Here is a 21,516-nt window from a genome sequence, read left to right on the forward strand (position 1 = left end):
TTCTGACCGTTACGTAGATGCAGATAGTAAATATATCGGATATATATAGCGAAATATATACAATGTGTATATACAAAGGAAGGGGATGTTAGCTAGAATGCTTATATTTCAAGAATGGCTGGACCGATTTTGACAAATTTTGTCAATTCAGAATGCCCTCTTGGCATAAAGGTATATAGTCTAAAAAAATCGCGGAAAAATATGCCAATAATGATGATAATATAGGTTTTGTAGTATTTTGTGATATTTTTTTTTTATTTTTTCATATTTTTTATCGCATGCGATTTTTCAATTTGACTTATAATATTTTGTAATATATTTCCACCTTACAACACAGGTTGGGGATCCTCGCGAAAATTTTCACAAGGGTAGGGTTGGGTTCAGAAGGGCTAGGCCTATTGTTTTCAAAGATGTCCGCAAAATATTAAGGGTTGAAATGGACCAACAACTAAATATTTTCATGATTTTGAAGTCGTTATAAAGGTCACAAATAGAAACCAACTGACACGAAATCTCGCATAAAGCTAGAGTTTAGGACAGCGGGTAGAATGGACCACTAATTTTATGTGAAAAAAACCAGCATTACTTACAGGCGATATCCGAAATACATAAAAGGCGAACTTTTGGCTTTTTATGCTGATTTCGTTGACGAATATAGCCAAATATCGTAGACAAGCAAATCATATAGATCAGTCTAAATTTGGAGATACAGAGGGGCTTCTTGCTTTTCGAGATGATTGCAAAATATTTAGGGGTTCAAATTAACCAAAAACAGAAATGTTTTTCCGATCACGCAACTGAAGCCAATCGACACGCCTGTGAAGAGAGTTGAGGACAGGGAAGAATTCTAGCATTTTGGATGACCATTGGATTATATTTAGCTGTAAAATGGACCACAACAACTAACAGTCCGACGGAGTGCATAACTATTGGCAAATGTCCCAGTCAAAATCCTAATTTCAAAGGCGAAATCATCCAATATGGATTTGGGGGCTTCTAACATATTGTAGTGTTGTAGGGTATAACATAGTCGGCCCTTTGCTAACTTGTTATGCTTTAAAAACTATGCATTAAAGACTAAATCTACGGGCCGGCAACGCGGACTGGGCCAGCTAGTCTATATATAAAAATCAATTGTTGTTTGTTGGTAATGAAATCAGTTGAGAACGGCTGGACCGATTTGCTTAATTTTTGTACAAATGTTCGTCATACCCCGAGTTAGGTTTTTGAAGAAAAATGTATTGACCACGCCTACTTTTACGCCCACTATTTCCATTAATCTAAAATCCTTTTATTTACCAAATAATGAAGATATGGATTTGAAAATTATTACACGACTGTTGACTTTCCATCCAGCACTAAGTATTTATTTGGGAACAGAGAAACTGACCACGCCTACTTTTTAATCTATATATACATACATAAAAAATTGTTGTTCGTTGGTAATTGAATCAGTTGAGAACGGCTGGAACGATTTGGCTAATTTTTTTTTCTAAATGTTTGTTCTACCCCGAGTTAGGTTTTTATGCAAAGAAAAAGTGACCACGCCCATTTCTTCGATTTACCTAAAATCCTAATAAAGATATCTGTTCCACAGTTAGTGTACGACGTAATCTTGACTCGCCCTGCAACCCTAGGTATCTGTTTGGGGACAGAGAAACTGGACACACCTACTTCTTTAAATCAATATGTAAAAAATATAAAAAGAATATAGAAATGCAAAAAGACGAATTGTTAGTGGTATTATTATACCTAAACAAAACGTATATATTCTAACTTTCTAGGAGTATTGTAGTTCCAAGATTAACCTAAATATTTCGCATTTATTGCGATTTCAACGAACGGGCACATACACAGACGGACATAGTTTAATTGACATAGGATTTTACACTGGTAAAAAATAAATAACTGACAGCACGATCTTCTAAAAGTTACGAATTCAAAATTACTTTTGATTTGGAAAATATTGCTAAGACCTTTATAATACTGAAAAATTGAGGCTTAAAAATTTAGTAAAATACGTTGAAATAACGAATATAAAGGACATGGGTGAGAAGGAAAATAATAATAAAGTAGACTTATGTTGTAATTTTTTGACAAAGGATTTCTAACCTCGAAAATGCTTTTGAGCCCTTCAAAATACCTCAAACTAGAGCACATTTGGTCGACGAATATTAGGTAATAATATTATATGAGGGCTATATCTAAATGAGAACAAATATATACCTTTGTAACATCAATCATCCTAAGAATACTATTAAAACCTGTGCAAAGTCTGAAAGACACATATTAAGTTTGGTGACCTCTATCGTAATTGCAAATGGTGAACGAAAAAGCTAACGGACATAATTTAATCAACAAAGATTTCTACTCTTTAACATACTTTATGGGGTCTCTAACATTTATAAATCGATGAAATTTTTTTTTTCTGATAGTTAAATTAAAGTCATATTGCACGGATAACATTTTAGAAATTACTATTTATTCTGATGTCCAAAACTCCAAAAAATTGCATAGATATGGAAATAATCCATCCAATGAGAACTGAAAATGCAAAAGTCATTGGGACTGTAATCAGTGAAATACCGAATATGAAGAGGCACTGTAATATGCGGACTATACAAAATAGTGGAGCGAATTGAAAATTTTGTGAGAAAAGGATTTATATCCTCAGAAAATTCTTCCGAACCCATAAAAGTAACCTTACCTCACATGTAGCGTTATACGAGGACTATGCCCTATCGTCAGTAATCAAACAGAGAAATTGTTCGGTTGGTAGATGAAAATCCCAGAAGGGGGTTTTCTGGTTTTTAGGGTCCATTTTATATAGCTTAACCATACACAAAGGACCTCAAATATTTTTCTCTATACTCCACAAAAGTAACGATAGAGTTTTAAATTAGGGGTTACATGAAGAATCATTTGTACAAAATATATGTTAGGTCGGTCTACATTGTGATATAGACAAATGATAGAGCCCATTTCAAATTCCTTAAATGTTGGTAATTTGAGAATTTAGAAAGAACAACACATTCTTTCAAATAATTATAAGTATGGGACCATGCTTTGGTATAACCCTTATATGAAAGTATTCGCTGATTTCAGCTATTTCCAGGGTCTTGGTAACATTATTCAATTGATTTTACACTTGAAACACTATGAATCGCCCGTTACGTGAACCTGCATTGACATTTTTGCGATGCGTATCTATTTCTATTTAGTTGAGTCAACATTTATACTAAAAATTGTGCCATTTATGTGAGCATTAAAGACTAAAACTACGGTCCGGCAACGCGGACGGGTCCAACTAGTTATATATAACAATCAATTGTTGTTCGTTGGTAATGGAATCAGTTGAGAAAGGCTAAACCGATTTGCATAATTTTTTGTAGAAACGTTCGTCATACCCCGAGTTAGTTTTTTAAAGAAAAAACAAGTAAGCAAAGGCTGTAGTCGTGTGGGGCCGACCATGTGATACCCTACAACACTACAATATGTTAGAAGCCCCTTATGTCCAAAACAATTTAGGAAGATTTCGCACAGATATTACCCTTAGCATTTAGACCAAGGATATTTGCCCAATATTTACGCACATCGTCGGGCTGTTAGTTGTTGTAGTCCATTTTACATCTAAATATAATCCAATGGTCATCCAAATTCCCAGAATTCTTCCCTGTGCTTAACTCTCTTCATAGGCGTGTCGATTGGCTTCAATTGTGTGATCGGAAAGATATTTATGTTTTTGGTTAATTTGAACCCCTAAATATTTTGCAATCATCTTCACAAGCAAGAAGACCCTCCCACCTTGCCTACGATATTTGGCTATATTCGTCAACGAAATCAGCATAAAAAAGCCAGAAGTTTGCATTTTGTGTATTTCGGATATCGCCTGTAAGTAATGCTGGTATTATTTCACACAAAATTAGTGGTCCATTTTACCCGCTGTCCTAAACTCTAACTTTATGCGAGATTTCGTGTTTTTTGGTTTCTATTTGTGACCTTTATAACGGCTGCAAAATCAGGAACATTTTTATATGTTGGTCCATTTCAACCCCTAATATACTGCGGTCATCTTTAGAAACAATAGGCTTAGCTCTTCTGAGCCCAACCCTACCCTTTTGAAAATTTTCGTGAGGATTGGACGATATTTGCAATACTATATAATATCCCCAACATGTGTTGTAAGGTGAAAAAATGAAAAAATCGCATGCGATAAAATGTATGAAAAAATAAAAAATGTCACAAAATAATACAAAATCTATATTAACATCATTATTGGCATCTTTTTATACGATATTTTAAGATTTCATACTTTTATGCCAAGAAAACATTCCGAATTAACGCAATTTGTCAAAATCGGTCCAGCCATTCTTGAGATATAAGCATTCTAGCTAACATCCCCTTCCTTTGTATATATATATTGTATATATTTCGCTATATACACCCAATATATTTGTTATCGGCATCTACGTAACGGTCAGAATTGACCTGTTCGTCTATTTGTGATTTCGCAGGGATTAAGGATTTCGACTAGGGACATTTGCCCAACATTTATGCACTCCGTCGGGCTGTTAGTTGTTGTATTCCATTTTACAGCTAAAAATAATCCAATGGCCATCCATAATGCTAGAATTCTTCCCTGTCCTTAATTCTCTTCACAGGCGTGTCGATTGGCTTCAACTGTGTGATCGAAAAAAACATTTCTGTTTTTGGTTAATTGAACCCCTAAATATTTTGCAATCATCTCATCTCAGCAAAAAGCCCCTCTGTATCTCCAAATTTAGACTCATCTATATGATTTGCTTGTCTACGATATTTGGCTATATTCGTCAACGAAATCAGCATAAAAAAGCCAAAAGTTTGCATTTTGTGTATTTCGGATATCGCCTGTAAGTAATGCTGGTATTATTTCACACAAAATTAGTGGTCCATTTTACCCGCTGTCCTAAAATCTAACTTTATGCGAGATTTCGTGTCCTTTGGTTTCTATTTGTGACCTTTATAACGGCTGCAAAATCAGGAAAATTTTAGTTGTTGGTCCATTTCAACCGCCTAATATATTGCAGACATCTTTGAAAACAATAGGCCTAGCCCTTCTGAGCCCAACCCTACCCTTGTGAAAATTTTCGTGAGGATCGGACGATATTTGCAATACTTATATAATATCCCCAACCTGTGTTGTAAGGTGAAAAAATATTACAAAATATTAAAAGTCAAATTGAAAAAATCGCATGGGATAAAAAATAAAAAAATGTCACAAAATACTACAAAATTTTTATTAACATCATTATTGGTATATTTTTCTGCGATTTTTTAGATTTTATACTTATATATCAAGAGAGCATTCTGAATTGACAAAATTTGTCAAAATTTGTCGGTCCAGCCATTCTTGAGATATAAGCATTCTAACTAACATCCCCTTCCTTTGTATGCATACATTGTATATATTTCGCTATATACATCCAAATATTTGTTATCGACATCTACGTAACGGTCAGAATTGACCTGTTCGTCTATTTGTGATTTCGCAGGGATTAAAAATATTCGCGGTTTAATGGAAAATTTGACTTTTATTTAACACAAATCTTGTGGCCTATTTCACCCACTAAATATTACCCGATGACCATCAAAATTGGGGCTTCTGCCCAGCCCTAAGCTCTAGTCCCATGCTAACTTCCGTTTTGATTGGTCTATAATTACGACCTGTAGAGCAACTGCAAAATCAGGAATTTTTTCAGTTTTTGGTCCATTTCAACCCCTAAATATTATGCGATCATTTCCAAAAGAAATAGGGTTCTATTCTGACCCTACCCCCACCTCCATTCCAAATTTCGTGAAGATTGGGCCATAATTGTGACCTGTAGAGTGATTACAAATTAACATGGACAGACGGACGGACGGACATACATAGCTAGATCGACTCAGATCGGCGAGCTAGGAAGACCCATATATACTTTCCTATGTGGGAAACCAATATTTCGAGGTGTTACATAATTTTTGGCCCAATCAATCTTATAATACCCCCAGCACATAGTGTTGTAGGGTATAAAAACCGAAAAAAATGAGAAAGTTTGCATATTTTCTGTACATGCTGTTATATGGTTGCAATACCCAAATTTTCGATTTTCATTATATATGGAAATGATCCATTCAATGAGAACTCAAAATGCAAAATTCAGTGGACTTCAATCAGTGAAATATCGAATATGTAGAGGCACTGTAATCTGCAGGCTATACAAAATAGTAGAGTGAATTGAAAATATAGTAAGAAAAGGATCCATATACTCGAAAAAATCTTCCGAACCCTTAAAAGTAACCTTAAATCATAGGTAACGTTATACGGACACTATGCGCTATCGTCAGTTAGGAAATTTGTCGGTTGGTAAATAAAAATTCCAAAAGAGGGGATACCTGATTTAATTTTTTTGGAGTCCATTTTATATAGCTTAACCATACACAAAGGGCTGCAAATATTTTGCCCTATACTCCGCTAAAGTTTTAAATTTGATACAGTCCTAGGGGTTACATGAGGAATCATTTGTACAAAATATGTATCAGGTTGGTCTACATTGTGATATAGCCCCTTTCAAATTCCTCAAATGTTGGTAACTTGAGATTTCAGAAAGAAGAACAAATTCTTTCAAATAATTATAAGTACACTGAAAAAACAAAACGCTGTTAATCTAACTGCGAAAGACTGTCAAAACAACTGTAGCGAAAAAATAGTTGAAACAATAAAAAACCCTTGCCTCAACTGGTTTACATTTAAAACCAGTAAGGAAAGCTCAAAAGTCGGGCGGGCCCGACTATATGATACCCTACACCACTATGCATATTTAGTAGATTTTGATAAAATTAAAATCGACTATTTTTGGGCTTTATCTGATATCTGGTACCAAATATCATTCCTGTGAAGAGTATATTACGAATGTAAGGGACTTAAAGAGCAAATCGGATGAAACATATATATGGGAGCTAGAGCTATATCTGAACCGATTTTTACTAAAATTTGTGTACTTGCTTATAGGCTGGTTTCGGTCGGATTTGCCAAAATTCATGCCATTTGGACTGATAGTGGACATTTGGTGCACATTTAACCCGAAATCGGATGAAGATATATATGGGAGCTATATCTAAATTTGATCCGATTCTCACCAATTTCAATAGGGTTCGTCCTTGGGCCAAAAAAATATTGTTTGGAAAATTTCATCTCAATCGGATAATAAATGCGACCTGCATTTTGTTCACAAGAATTCATGGACAGACGGACTGACATGGATAAATCAACTCAGAAAGTGATTCTATGAAGGTTCTCAAAAGTAACTATGGGTCTATCTCGTTTCCTTCTCCATGTTACAAACAAATGCACAAAGACATAATACCCTTACCACTATGTGGTGTAGGGTATAAAAATAATAGTGGCACTGTTAACAGACTGTAGTCGAGACTGTTGATTTTATAATCAATGCAAATTGTTGTTGTTTAACGCTTTCAAGAGCGATGTAGGTAAAACCAACAGCCTTTTAACAACTTTGCTGTTATCTTCCTTCCATTTTTAATTTTTATACCCTACACCAGAAGGTGGTCAGGGTATTATGTCTTTGTGCATTTGTTTGTAACAGACAAAAGGAAACGAGATAGACCCATAGTTCCTTTGATGATCTGCATAGAATCACATTCTGAGTCGATTTATGCATGTCCGTCCTTCCGTCCGTCTGTCCGTCTGTCCATGTATTTTTGTAAACAAAGTACAGTTCGCATTTATTGCCCTATCCAGATGAAATTTTGCACAAATCATTTGTTTGGCCCAAGGACGAACCCTATTGAAATTGGAGATAATCGGTCAAAATTTAGATATAGCTCCCATATATATCTTCATCCGATTTGCCTTTTATTGTGCACCAAACGTGTAATATCAGTCCGAATAGTATGGAATGTATGGCACGTACGATCAGACTGGACCTTAAAATAAGTATGCCAAATTTGATCGAAATCGGTTCAGATTTAGCTATAGCTCCCATATATATTGTTCATCCGATTTGCTATTTTTGTCCCCCGCAGCCGTAATATGCACTCTGTAACAACAGTATTTGGGGAAATATATCAAATGCAGCTCAGAAATATATTTGCAAAATCTTATCGAGATCGGTTCAGATTTGGATATAGCTTCCATATATAACTTCGTCCGATTTACATTTGATTGTGCACCAAACGTCTAATATTTGTTCAAATTGGATGAAATTTGGCACTTACAACCGAATTGAGTCTAGTAGTTAATATGTCGAATTTGGTGAAGGTCGGTTCAGATATAGCTATAGCTCCCATATACACTTTTTATCCGATTTGTCATATTTGTTACAGACAGCCGTAATATTCGCTCCGTAACAACGATATTCAGGGAAATATATCAAATACAGCTCAGAAATATCTTTGCCAAATTTTATCGAGATCGGTTCCGATTTGGATATAGCTACCATATTATCTGATTTCAAATTAATTTTGCACCAAATGGGCAATACAAGTCCGAATTGAAAAGATACAAATGCTTCGGCATATTTAGTCCTTTGAACTTTAAATTATAATTATAATCAGAGCGTGTATGATTGAATTCTCCCATAAAAAATTTTAAATGTTATGTGGAGCTCTACTAAATTGTAGTGGTGTAGGGTATCATAAAGTCGGCCCCGCCCGACTTTAAGACCTTCTTTACTGGTTTTCACTTTGTTTTCTGCTGTATTTCTTTAACGCTTCCAAGAGCGATGTAGGTAAAACCAACAGCCTTTTAACAACTTTGCTGTTATCTTCCATTTTTCATTATTTCTCTTTGTTTTCTGCTGCATTTCTTTGTTCTCATTTTTTTTGTTGTAACAAGCCAATGTCAGAAACAGGTGATTTATTTCTTCTAATGTAATTTCAGTTCAGTTGATATTTTCCAGGCTAAGTTAAAGCATGACTGAAGATCAGCAACTTGATTTCACGGCTTTTTTGAGTGAGTGCGGCATGAATGCCGACAGTCAGTTATTATTTAAAGAGTGCGGTATTAATTGTATCGGTACTTTTAAACTATTAAGTAATAGTGAAATAGACAAAGTATTTTGTGAGCGGCACATGCTAGGAGAAAAACTTATTTTTCGGGGAAAATTTGAAAAATGGAAATCTAAGAACACGGTAAGTGCATTTTTTTTATACACAACACAAAAAACAGTTGAGCATTTTTTTATACACAACACAAAAAACAATTTAGTCTTAGAATAACAACACAAAGCATTCGAAAGCAAAGCACGCACATACAATAGCAACAACACGCATTAAGAGTAAACAACCGCACAGCTAGCGGTTTAACACTTTTTTATACCCTCCACCAAAAAAGGTATGGAGGGTATATTAAGTTCATCATTCCGTTTGTAACTCATCGAAATAATCATTTTAGACCCAACAAAGTATATATATTCTTGATCAGCGTAAAATTCTAAGACGATTTAGCCCTGTCCGTCCGTCTGTTGTAATCACGCTACAGTCTAAACGAATTAAGATACGAAGCTAAAATTTTGCACAGATCTCTCTTTTGTCTGCAGGCAGGTCAAGTTCGAAGATTGGCTATATCGGTCCACGATATCGTATAGCCCCCATATAACGCCCCCGATATTCGGTATTTTGATGATTTTAGCCACATTTTTCAACGGAATGGTCTGAAAATCCACACAAGGAGTTCCTTGTGGGTACTTTATACCTCGGCAGAGAATTATCTATATAGGTCCACAATATCGTATAGCCCCCATATAACGGTACCCCCGATATTCGGTATTTTGATGATTTTACCCACATTTTTCAACGGAATTGTCTGAAAATCCACACAAGGAGTTCCTTGTGTGTACTTTATACCTCGGCAGAGAATTATCTATATAGGTCCACAATATCGTATAGCCCCCATATAACGGTACCCCCCGATATTCGGTATTTTGATGATTTTAGCCACATTTTTCAACGGAATTGTCTGAAAATCCACACAAGGAGTTCCTTGTGGGTACTTTATACCTCGGAAGAGAATTATCTATATAGGTCCACAATATCGTATAGCCCCCATATAACGGTACCCCCCGATATTCGGTATTTTGATGATTTTACCCACATTTTTCAACGGAATTGTCTGAAAATCCACACAAGGAGTTCCTTGTGTGTACTTTATACCTCGGCAGAGAATTATCTATATAGGTCCACAATATCGTATAGCCCCCATATAACGGTACCCCGAATATTTGGTATTTTGTTGATTTTACCCACATTTTTCAACGGAATTGTCTGAAAATCCACACAAAGAGTTCCTTGTGGGTACTTTATAGCTCGGCAGAGATTTATCTATATAGGTCCACAATATCGTATATCCCCCATATAACTGTAACCCCCGATATTCGGTATTTTGATGATGTTAGCCACGCTTTTCAATGGAATTGTCTTAAAATCAACACAAGTAGTTCCTTGTGAGTACTTCACCCCCTGAGAGAGAATTGTCTATACAGGTCCACGATATCGTATATCCCCCATATAACGGTACCTCCCGATATTCGGTATTTTATGATTTGACCCACATTTTTCATCGGAATTTGCTTCGTTTTTTCTTTGGTTCGTGAAGTTTGTGTTGTGCATTTTATAGTACAGTAGCCCCTTGCTTATTCTTCGCTTTATTTACCTACATATTTACTTGAAATTTACATTAACGTTTTTTTATTGAACAACAGTGATAGAACTAATAAGGTACAAAGTACAGAAATTGATTTGAAAAATTTACTAAGTTCAACGATAGCTGGACAAGACATATTAGACAATTTTGTGATTAGTAAACTTTTAAGAGAGGCTGACCAGACAATAATTGCTCGATTAGTTGTGGAACAGTATCAATTGCGACACATGAAAATGGACCCCTCAATAATGAGTCGTGCTGCAAAAGCGATCGTTGAATTATTTCCAACTAAGGTAAAGGCCATGTATTATATTCCACGTTCGCAAAATATAAGACCGTCAGGAAAGTTATATGACAGGTACTTCAACACGTACAAAACAAACAAAAAGCCCATATCTACAGAAGAATTGCCACCAAAGAAAATCAGAATCGAAAACTGTAAGGACAATCCGAACGACGATGAATTTTTAAAACAGAAGTCATTTCTGCAGTTCAAAACACCAGCAAATTCAAAAAAGTATGGGAAGAAACATCGAATTTGAGGATGCAGGAGTCCAAAGACAATCTTGACAATGTTTCCAAAAATTGACCAAGATACAAGGACTTTAACAGTTTAGATTTAATAAACATTGATTTCCAGACCATCAACCCAAACAAATCAAATTTATTATTTGAGAAAATTGAGACATTTGTAGCAGACGTGTGCAAGATTTTCCCCTCACTCATCAAAAACAAACTCAACATGAACCTCTTCGATACATTGAATAAATGCTCAAATTGGTCGTCAGGTAAAGCGTTTCAGTCATTTTAAAAAGATAACTTATAATGAAATTTTCCTTTTTTTTATTTTGCAGATACAACACATTTTCAAATTTTTAACCTTCTGCACGCAGTAATTTTACCACCGCGACTATCCAAAACTCACAAGCCCACTATATAGGAAGCGCAGAAGGACATGATGGTGCATTTATTAAATATTAACAATTTTAAGCACATGGAAGATACAATCACAGTTTCAGCGTTAGAGGAGAAGTTGTCGGTGCAACCCAAAGTTATTGTTGTTGGTGAAGAAGTGAATAATTTAAAAGAATTTTTCGTTTATTTAAATGGCTCTATATACAAAGTACATACGTTACTAGCGGCTATCGACGCAGTCGTGAAAATGTGTTTTGTTTTCGATTTAAAATATTCAGCAAAAAGTAAATATGTATGGACGTTCTTGCAGAAATGTATTTATGAAATTCCATCAAAAGCTAAAGTTTCGAAAGTTCAAAATTTTATTAATATTATTCAAAAATGAACGTTGAAAATCGAACGTTTACACATATTTGCTTTATTTGCGAAAAAACGGCTAGAGAAAACATGTTGAATAACAATATAAGAATAATTACATTTTAATAAAAATTAGAAACAAAAAAATGATTTTTATTTTCCAAAAATTTTCATAAAAAAACGGAATTACAATTTTTCAAGAACAAAGCCGTCAAAAAAACTATTGTTTACAATAATTTAAAGACAGCACTCTTAAAAAATTTTGAGATTTATTTAACAGAATATTAAAATGAAAACTGTTGTTAGCGCTTTCACAAAATTGAGAAAACTAGCTTCACAGTATAACAAGAGCAAAATTGTTGTTATTACCTACTCATACAGTTGAAAAATCAAGTGCATTTGCATTTGGCACAACTGTTTCGCGACATTATTCACCGGAATTGTTTTATATTTGGTGTTTAAAGTTCGTAATGAATACTACAGCCTAAGGCAGAAAATTGTATATGTAAGTCCACGTCCTCGCACAGCCCCCATATAACGGTACCTCCCGATAATCGGTATTTTGATGACTGTATCTACATTATTCACCGATTTTTATACCCTACAACATTATGTGTTGGGGGTATTATAAGTTTTATTGGGCCAAAAATTATGTAACACCTCGAAATATTGGTTTCCCACATAGGAAAGTATATATGAATCTTCCTATCTCGCCGAGATGAGCCGATCTAGCTATGTATGTCCGTCCGTCCGTCTGTCCATGTTAATTTGTAATCAAGCTACAGGTCGCAATTATGAACCGATCCTCACGAAATTGAAAATGGAGATGGGGTTAGGGTCAGGATAGAACGCTATTGTTTTTTGAGATGATCGCACAATATTTAGGGGTTGAAATGGATGATGAAACCTACCATCGGACAATAATTAGCGGGTAAAATAGACCCTAACTTTTTTGTAAGAAAATAGGAAAATTTCCACTAAACCGCGAATATTTTCAATCCCAGCCAAATCACAAATACATTAAAAGATCACTTCTGGCCATTACAGTGATGCTAATAGCCAAGAAATCGGATATATAGCAAAATAGGTACAATGTATATGTAAAAGAATTGATCTTATTTATTCTGATTATAAATCAAGAACCGCTGGGCCGATTTTCACAATTCCCATCAATTCGGAATTGTCTATTGCCAGAAATCGATAAAATCTAAGAAAATCGCGGAAAAATATACCAATAAAAAAGTAAATACCTTTTATCGAATATCGCATGCGATTTTTTCAATTTGACTTACAATTGTAAATTTTCTATATTTTTACTCCCCCAACACTACGCTTTGAGGGTATTATATGCATATTGCAATTAGCATTCGATTCGAAGCCTATTGTTCTTAAGACGTACATTTAGAGGTGCAAATGGACTAAAAAAATTAATATTTTTTAATTTTGTAGTAGCTTTATATGCCACAACTGAAAACTAATCGACACGGAATCTCGCATCTGAAGAGAGTTAAGGACAGGCAAGAAGTCTAGCATTTTGGATGACTGTAAAATGGACCACAACTTTCGAGTGAAATTGTTTTGATTACTTAACAACACAACAAAAATTGGCCAAATTCTACGGGTCAAACAACTAAGGGTAACCTCAGGGCGGGGCTCGTTGACATTATTTCAAAAACGAAATCTTCCAAAATGGATTTGAATATAAGGGGACTTCGAACAGATTGTAGTGTTGTAGGGTATCACATGGTCGGGCCCGCACGTCTATAGCCTTTGTTTTTTTTTATTTTTTTTTTTTTGTGAACAAAATAAATCATAGTTACTACGCTTATAACTCAAGAACGGCTGGTCTGATTTTAACAATTAACACTATTTCAGAATGGTCTCTTCGCCTGAAAAGGATAAAATCCAAAATATCGCTTAAAAACACGCCAATAAAAATGTGAGTTAATTTTTTTTTTGTGATGTATATTTTTTAATTTTTCATAATTCTAAATATTATTTTTTTAATCTGACATATTTTATTGAAGTTTAATTTTTTTGTTTGAATTCTGAATTTAAGGTAAAGAAAATGAGATTAGGGCACGATACGATGCTAAAAGGTAATCTTTCCAAGCAAACAAAAAATGGCCTATAAATCTGTATAGGGGTCATATCAAAACGTGGACCTACTCCCTCCATTTGGCAGTAAGTAATACGCCTAATGAGAACTCGAAATTCAAATTCATTGGGACTGCAATCAGTAAAATACCGAATAGAAAGAGGAATTCAATTTATCGAATCGAAATTTTAGTAAGAAAATAATTAATATCATCCGAAAAATTTTACTGAAACCTTCAAGATATGTATTTAAATTGCTGGTACCATTAAACGAGGATGTATGCGCAATAGCGAGTAATGGCATTGTGCAACACCCAATCTGGGGTTTGGGAAATTCTAAGTGAAAAGTCTTCGGTTAGTAGATCAAAATCCCGAAATGGTTTAGGGTTCCCAAGCAAAACTTTTTAGGGCCCATTATATATTGATTTAACCATTAAGTATTTTCTCTAATCGGGAAAAAATCGAGAAAAATTTTTCAATGGAATCGAAATTAAAAATGATAGCCCGTTCAGAATTTTCTCTTGGCAGAAAAAGATAGAGTCCAAAAAAAATCATGTAAAAATAATTGGTGTTTTTTTTTAATTCTGAATGAAAGATATTGAAAAAGAAACAAGAGCACAATACGACGTTAAATACTGATCTTTTCTGACAAGAATTAACATCTCAGGACGTACACCGCGCTTCTGCTGTAAGATGCGAACTCCTTCAAGCAAATAAAAATGACCGACACAGCTGTATGGGGCTCATATCAAATCGTAAACCTACTTCTTTCATATGGTAATAATCCGTCTAATAAGAACTAAAAATGCAAAATTCATCGGATGTCAATGAATTTCCGAATAAAATGGGATACTGCAAAATGCGGACTATACAAAATAGTAAATCAAATTGGAATTTCAGTAAGAGAAGTATATTCTCCTGAAATTTCTTCCTCAACCATTAAGATACTTTAAATCGCAGGTACAGGTATACGGGGGACTATGCGCAAGGTAATTACACTTTTTTATGGATTATTATATATCCGTAGTCATACCAAAAGGGCCTCAAATATGTTGCTCTATATTTCGCAACATAGAGCCACAGGCTTATGGGTTATATGTAGAACTAGTTATACAAAAAACGGATCGTATCGGTCAACGTTTTGTTATAACCCCCACTTAAGGGTTTATCCCGATTTCAAGTATTTTTATATGTTAGCCACATTTTTCATACGAATTCCGGAATATTTCAGTGATTCGACTTCGTTGTAAGAAAAAATCATACTTGCAAAAAATTATCAATATATGCCCACGTTTTGGTATAGCCGTCATATCAAGCTGTTCCCTGATTTCAGCTATTTCCGGGTTCTTTTACACATTTTTCAATTGATTTTGCCCTTATTTGGCATCTTGGTTTCTAAAGATCTAGGCCAATGATACGGAGTAACGCACATATAAAGGTACCTCTTGATTTTATGTGGCGTTTCCACTGCGCTTGATTCGCTCTCTATTCGTTGTTTGACCCTTAACTATGAAAAAACTACCTAATTCTTCACACAAAATTCCCTGATCGAACACTCATATTTGTACGTTGTTCAAATCAAATCACTCTCAGAACAACGAAAAAATATGTCCCATCCCTAACAAATGAGAGCATTTATCGAAAAAATAGATTATGACATTTAAAAATTATAAATAGAAAAATTTAATGAAATTTTAAAATTTTTTGGGAAGACTGAAAATTATGAATGAAAACTACAATGTTGAATGGCGTATGTACATTCAAACGAAAGTAAATTTTGTTTTCTCTCTCATTCGAGGTACGCATTTGGTCCACTAGTTAAAATTTCTACAGAAAACTGCAAACAAATAGTAAATATTTTCAAAATGTTTTTATCGGCAGAAAAAATGTTTGACAAGTGTCTCTTCAGCAGAATTTAAAAATAGAAAAACACAAAAATATGTTCAAAATGTCAACATTTACACAAAAAGTTGAAAACGTGAATTGTAAAATTAATGATATAATAAATCTTTGGGAGAAAAACAATAATTTCTTATATTCATATTAGTGAGAATTTCATGTATTTTCGTATACATTCCCTTTAAAATCAACAAACTATTTTTTTGAAAAAAGGAATTATTTTACTATGAATTACGAATCGTGCCGTATGAACGGGTTAATTCGTGTACCTAATTCTGAGAGCGAACAACGTTGTTCGGTTTCCAATGGATACAGGCCATTAACTATTTCGAACAAATTTAAAATCGATTTGGCTACAAAATTGAAATATATTTTTCACATTGACTATTTTTCCATTATGCCTTTTGTCCAGTCTTTACCATTTTACGTTTTTCCTAATACTACGGGCCAGCAACGCGGAATCAGTTGAGAACGGCTGGACCGATTTGCATAATTTTGTGTACAAATGTTCGGTTTGTTAGGTTTTTAAAGAAAAAAATATTGACCACGCCTACTTTTATGCCGATTATTTCGATTTATCTAAAATCCTTATATTTGCCAAATAATGGAGACATGGGTTTGAAAGTTATTACACGAGATACTGTTGACTTCCCATCCAACACTAAGTACTTTTTTGGCTGCTGAGGAACTAACCATGCCTACTTTTTAATCTATATATATAAAAGAAGGTTGTGTTAGTTACTACGCTTATAACTGAATAACCGCTAGACTGATTTTAACGATTCATACAAATTCGGAATTGTCTCTTGATCGAAAAGGATAAAATTCAAAAAAATCGGCTTTTGAAATGTACAAACGTAATGTTTTATCTTGCATTGTTTTCAATTTTGACTTTTTTCGAATGTACTTTGTAGTGTCTTTTATATTCTACTAGCTGAACCCGGTGCGCTTCGCTACCCCATTCTTTTTTTTATGCCTTCAAAATGTTATAAACTAATATATATTGGCCTTCAAAAAATAAAACAAATTTCAAAATTAAATAAAATCGTAATACTTTAATGCGTAACTAAACAAATAGCTCGGTCTACCAACGCGTGAACATGACGGGAACAGCTGACCATGAGAAAAGCAGGAACATGTCAAATTTTGTCCACATATACGAAGGGTTTTTCCTCGGATTTATTAATTTCATAGCAAATGCCAAGCGTGCAGGAAACTGCAATCTTTGGAAGTTGAGTGGTACCAGATTTCGTCTCTCTGTCCGAATTTCTTTGGAATCGGACATACATATCACATGGGGTGCATCAAATATGTACATCCAAATCTGAACCGACTTCAATATAATTTGACAAATGTATATTCGTCTTAAATTTCGTAACACATTCCAAATTTAATTGAAACTAGAGCTACCTTGCGTGTTTGGTGCATCAAATACATGAAATCGGCCGAAAATATATGTGGGAGCTACATCCAATTCTGAACCGATTTCAATATAATTTCATATCTTTATTTGTGAACCAAATTTAGGCACTCATGCCGAATTTCATTGGACTCGGACATACGTATCGTGCATCAAATACATGAAATCGGTCGAAAATATATATGGGAGCTATATCCAATTCTAAACCCATTTCAGTATAATTTGGCAAAATAATTTTCTAGACAAATTCCATCACGCTTTCCAAATTTCATTAAAATGTGTCGTAAACAGCGTGTTTATTGCATCCATAAATTACAAACAATCATTTTCCTCTTTTATAGATATAGATAGACGTACATCCCACATCTACATTCCCAACCAATATTCTCTTGGGAGTTTCAAATTCAATTGAATACCAAATTTTCTTTTCTGACCACACATTGGATGGGAAAGTGGACTTGGGGTACGCTAATGTGGAAACTATACTCAAATAAATGCCTATGTGGAGAATTATCGGTAAGATTATTCTCTACCCTAGAGTAGCCTAAATACAATTTTTTAGCCAAATCAATTGATGAATGTGGTCAAGACCAAGATGGACCCTACTCCGAAAATTGAAAATTTTTACCCCCTTAGAAACAAAGATGCCAAATAAAGGCCTAAAAATGAAAAAAAAAATGTCGAAGGACCCGAAAAAAGCTTCAATCATATATATGATGGTTATACCAAAACATGATCATTTTTTGCAAGGTTGGTATCTTCTCAAATTACCAAAATTAGTACGACAAATATGGTTAAAATGTAACATATACTTGAAATCGGGTTGTACCCTTATCCGGAGGTTATGACCCATATCATGGTCAGAAAAACCGATTTAAGGTATATTGAAAGTTTATGAATCATTTCTGGAAGGATTTAAATCCTTTTTTTACTAAATGTCCGAATCGCTCTACCATTTTGCATTCTTTAAATTCCGTATTTCACTGATTGCAGTCGCAATGAATTGCACTTTAAATTCTCATTGGTCGGATTGTTGTCATATGAAAGAAGTAGATTACTCATTCCATTTTTAATATTATTCATTGAAAAATTTTTCACTCCAATATAGTATGTCAAATTGAAAAAAAAAATCACATCAGAAAATATTCTTTTTTCATTCACATTTTCATTGGTATATTTTACCGCGATTTTTTGCCAGTGTACCATTCCAAAATTGTATGCATTGTCAAAATCCGTAAAGTCGTTCTTTAGTTATAAGCGTAGTACCTAAGATAACTTTCTTTTATATTGTGAAAATAATTCTTTAGTGTGTTTATAAAGAAATCGATTGAATTCAATATGATAAGCTAAATTGAAAAAATCGTACATTATATAAAATTGACAAATAAAAACAAATTAAAAAAAGAAAAAAAATTTTCAACTTTTTCGATTATTTTTTTACAGCAAAAGTTTAAAAGTCCTTACGGAGTTTGTCAATAGAATGTACTATTATTTTAAAATTCGATTCCAGTGAAAAAATTTTCAATATGAGAATTTTTGCAAAGAGATCTCTTTTTATCGATTTTGAAAAAGTAATTACCTTTTAACTTTGGTGTGACCGCGTTAAATTATTTCGATATCATCTATTCCATTTCGCCACCACATAATTCGGTACTACACTTCAATGTAACCCGCCTTCAATTTCAGTTCTCGAGAAATCGAGTCAATTAAATAAATTGGTATTGGTATATATATATATATATATATATATATATATATATATATATATATATATATATATATATATATATATATATATATATATATATATATATATATATATATATATATATATATATATATATATATATATATATATATATATAATTGTTGGTTGGTTGGTAATGGAATCAGTTGGAAATGGCTGGACCGATTTGCATAATTATACCCTACACTACAAAGTGGCAAAGACATAAAACTATAAAGTCTGCACAAAATGCATATGGGCTTTAATTTTTCCATCAGGTAATATATGTCAGGCGACATGCATTGGCATTGGCAATTTTAGAAAAATGTGTTATTCCGATATCGCCGAATATTGGCGGAAATACGAGGAAAAAAATATCAGGTATGATAGATATGCTCTCAAAAATCTATTCCAGAGCATTTCCTTGTACATTGAATCGATAAAATCAACAACAACCCTTAAAAAGTGTCAGCTCTGTTAAATTATAACATAATGCTATGTCACGACATCGTGACATAACATATTTTCCACTACCAACGACATCTATTGAAGAAAAATGGCAATGTAATGTCCCATCTTATTATATTATATGTCTTTGAAAGTGGTCAGGGTAATATGTCTTTGTGCATTTGTTTGTAACAGGCAAAAGGAAACGAGATAGACCCATAGTTCCTTTTGATGATCTGCATAGAATCACATTCTGAGTCGATATATGCATGACCGTCTGTCCGTCCATGTATTTTTGTAAACAAAGTACAGTTCGCATTTATTGCCCTATCCAGATAAAATTTATTGTGCACCAAACGTCTAATATATGTCCAAATGGGATGGAATTCGGCACTTACGACCGAATTGAGTCTAGAAGCTAGTATGTCAAATTTGGTGAAGATCGGTTCATATATAGCTATAGCTCCCATATATACTGTTCATCCGATTTGTTATATTTTTTAACCACAGCCATAATATGCACTCCGTAAGAACGATATCCAGGGAAATATCTTTGCCACATTTTATTGAAATCGGTTCCGATTTGGATATAGCTCCCATATATGTCTTTATCCGATTTCAAATTAATTGTGCACCAAATGGACAATACAAGTCCGAATTTAAAAGATACAAATGCTTCGGCATATATAGTCCTTTGAACTTTAAATTATAATTATAATCTATATCTATAAAAGAGGAAAATGTATGTATGTTTGTTTGTTTGTTTGTTTGTTTGTAATTTATGGACTTGAAAACCGCTGAATAGATTTTCCTGAAAATTTCCATATATACTGCAACATCGCCTGAAAGTAACATAGGCTATATACATTTTTGAATTTCCACTTGGAACTGGAGATATAGCATCAGAAGCGGAGGTACCTCCCAAAAATTTAGATTGGTTGAAGATACAGTCTCCAAATTTGGAATACGTAACGGAATTTGGAACAAAAATAAGTTTGCCAAATTATATTGTAATCGGTTCAGATTTGGATATAGCTCCCATATATATTTTCGACCGATTTCGTTCATTTGATGCCTCAAACTCAATATGAATGTTCGATTCCAATGAAATTTGGAATGTGTGACGGGACTTAATCCGAAAATAAATTTGTCAAATTATATTGAAATCGGTTCAGATTTTGATATAGCTCCCATATATATTTTCGGCCAATTTCAAGCATATGATGCCTCAAACACAATATGAATGTTCGATTCCAATGAAATTTGGAATGTGTGACGGGACTTAATCCGAAAATAAATTTGTCAAATTATATTGCAATCGGTTCAGATTTGGATATAGCTCCCATACACATTTTCGGCCGATTTCATGTATTTGGTGGACCAAACACGACATGTATTTCCAATTGTAATGAAATTAAAAATAAGTAACGGAATTGAGAGCCAAAATGAATTTGTCAAATTAAATTGAAATCGGTTCAAATTTGGATATGGCTCCCATATATATATTCTCGGCCGATTTCACATATTTGACGCACCAATTTCAATGAATTATGAAAGGTGTGGCGGAATTTTGTGTAAAAGTAATTTTTTTAAAATTATATTTAAATCGGATCAGATTGGGATATGATTTTAATAACCCAGCTAGCATTTGGAAGATTGTTTTTGAAAAAAATCACTTTGGTGAGTCTTCTTCGAGTCCTTTTGGTGTCCAAAAAATGATTAACTGACTTGTATGATCGAAAAGCGACTCGAAAATGACTCTCTCTAATGAGTGTAAAGAGATCAATTTAATATACAACAACAAAATGTAGGGGAATCGTAAATCAATCATTGAGTTGTGCAAAATGTGACCATTTTTCCGTTATTTATTATAGTATTGCGGTCATCTAGAGATTGAAAAATGATTAGTTCTAAAAAGATCTTGCAGCTGTTTGAAAAGTGATCAAAATTACGTATTTTTTGATCATATTTTGCTTG

This window comes from Musca domestica, unplaced genomic scaffold (genome assembly GCF_030504385.1).
Source record: "Musca domestica strain aabys unplaced genomic scaffold, Musca_domestica.polishedcontigs.V.1.1 129, whole genome shotgun sequence".
Taxonomy (NCBI): domain Eukaryota; kingdom Metazoa; phylum Arthropoda; class Insecta; order Diptera; family Muscidae; genus Musca; species Musca domestica.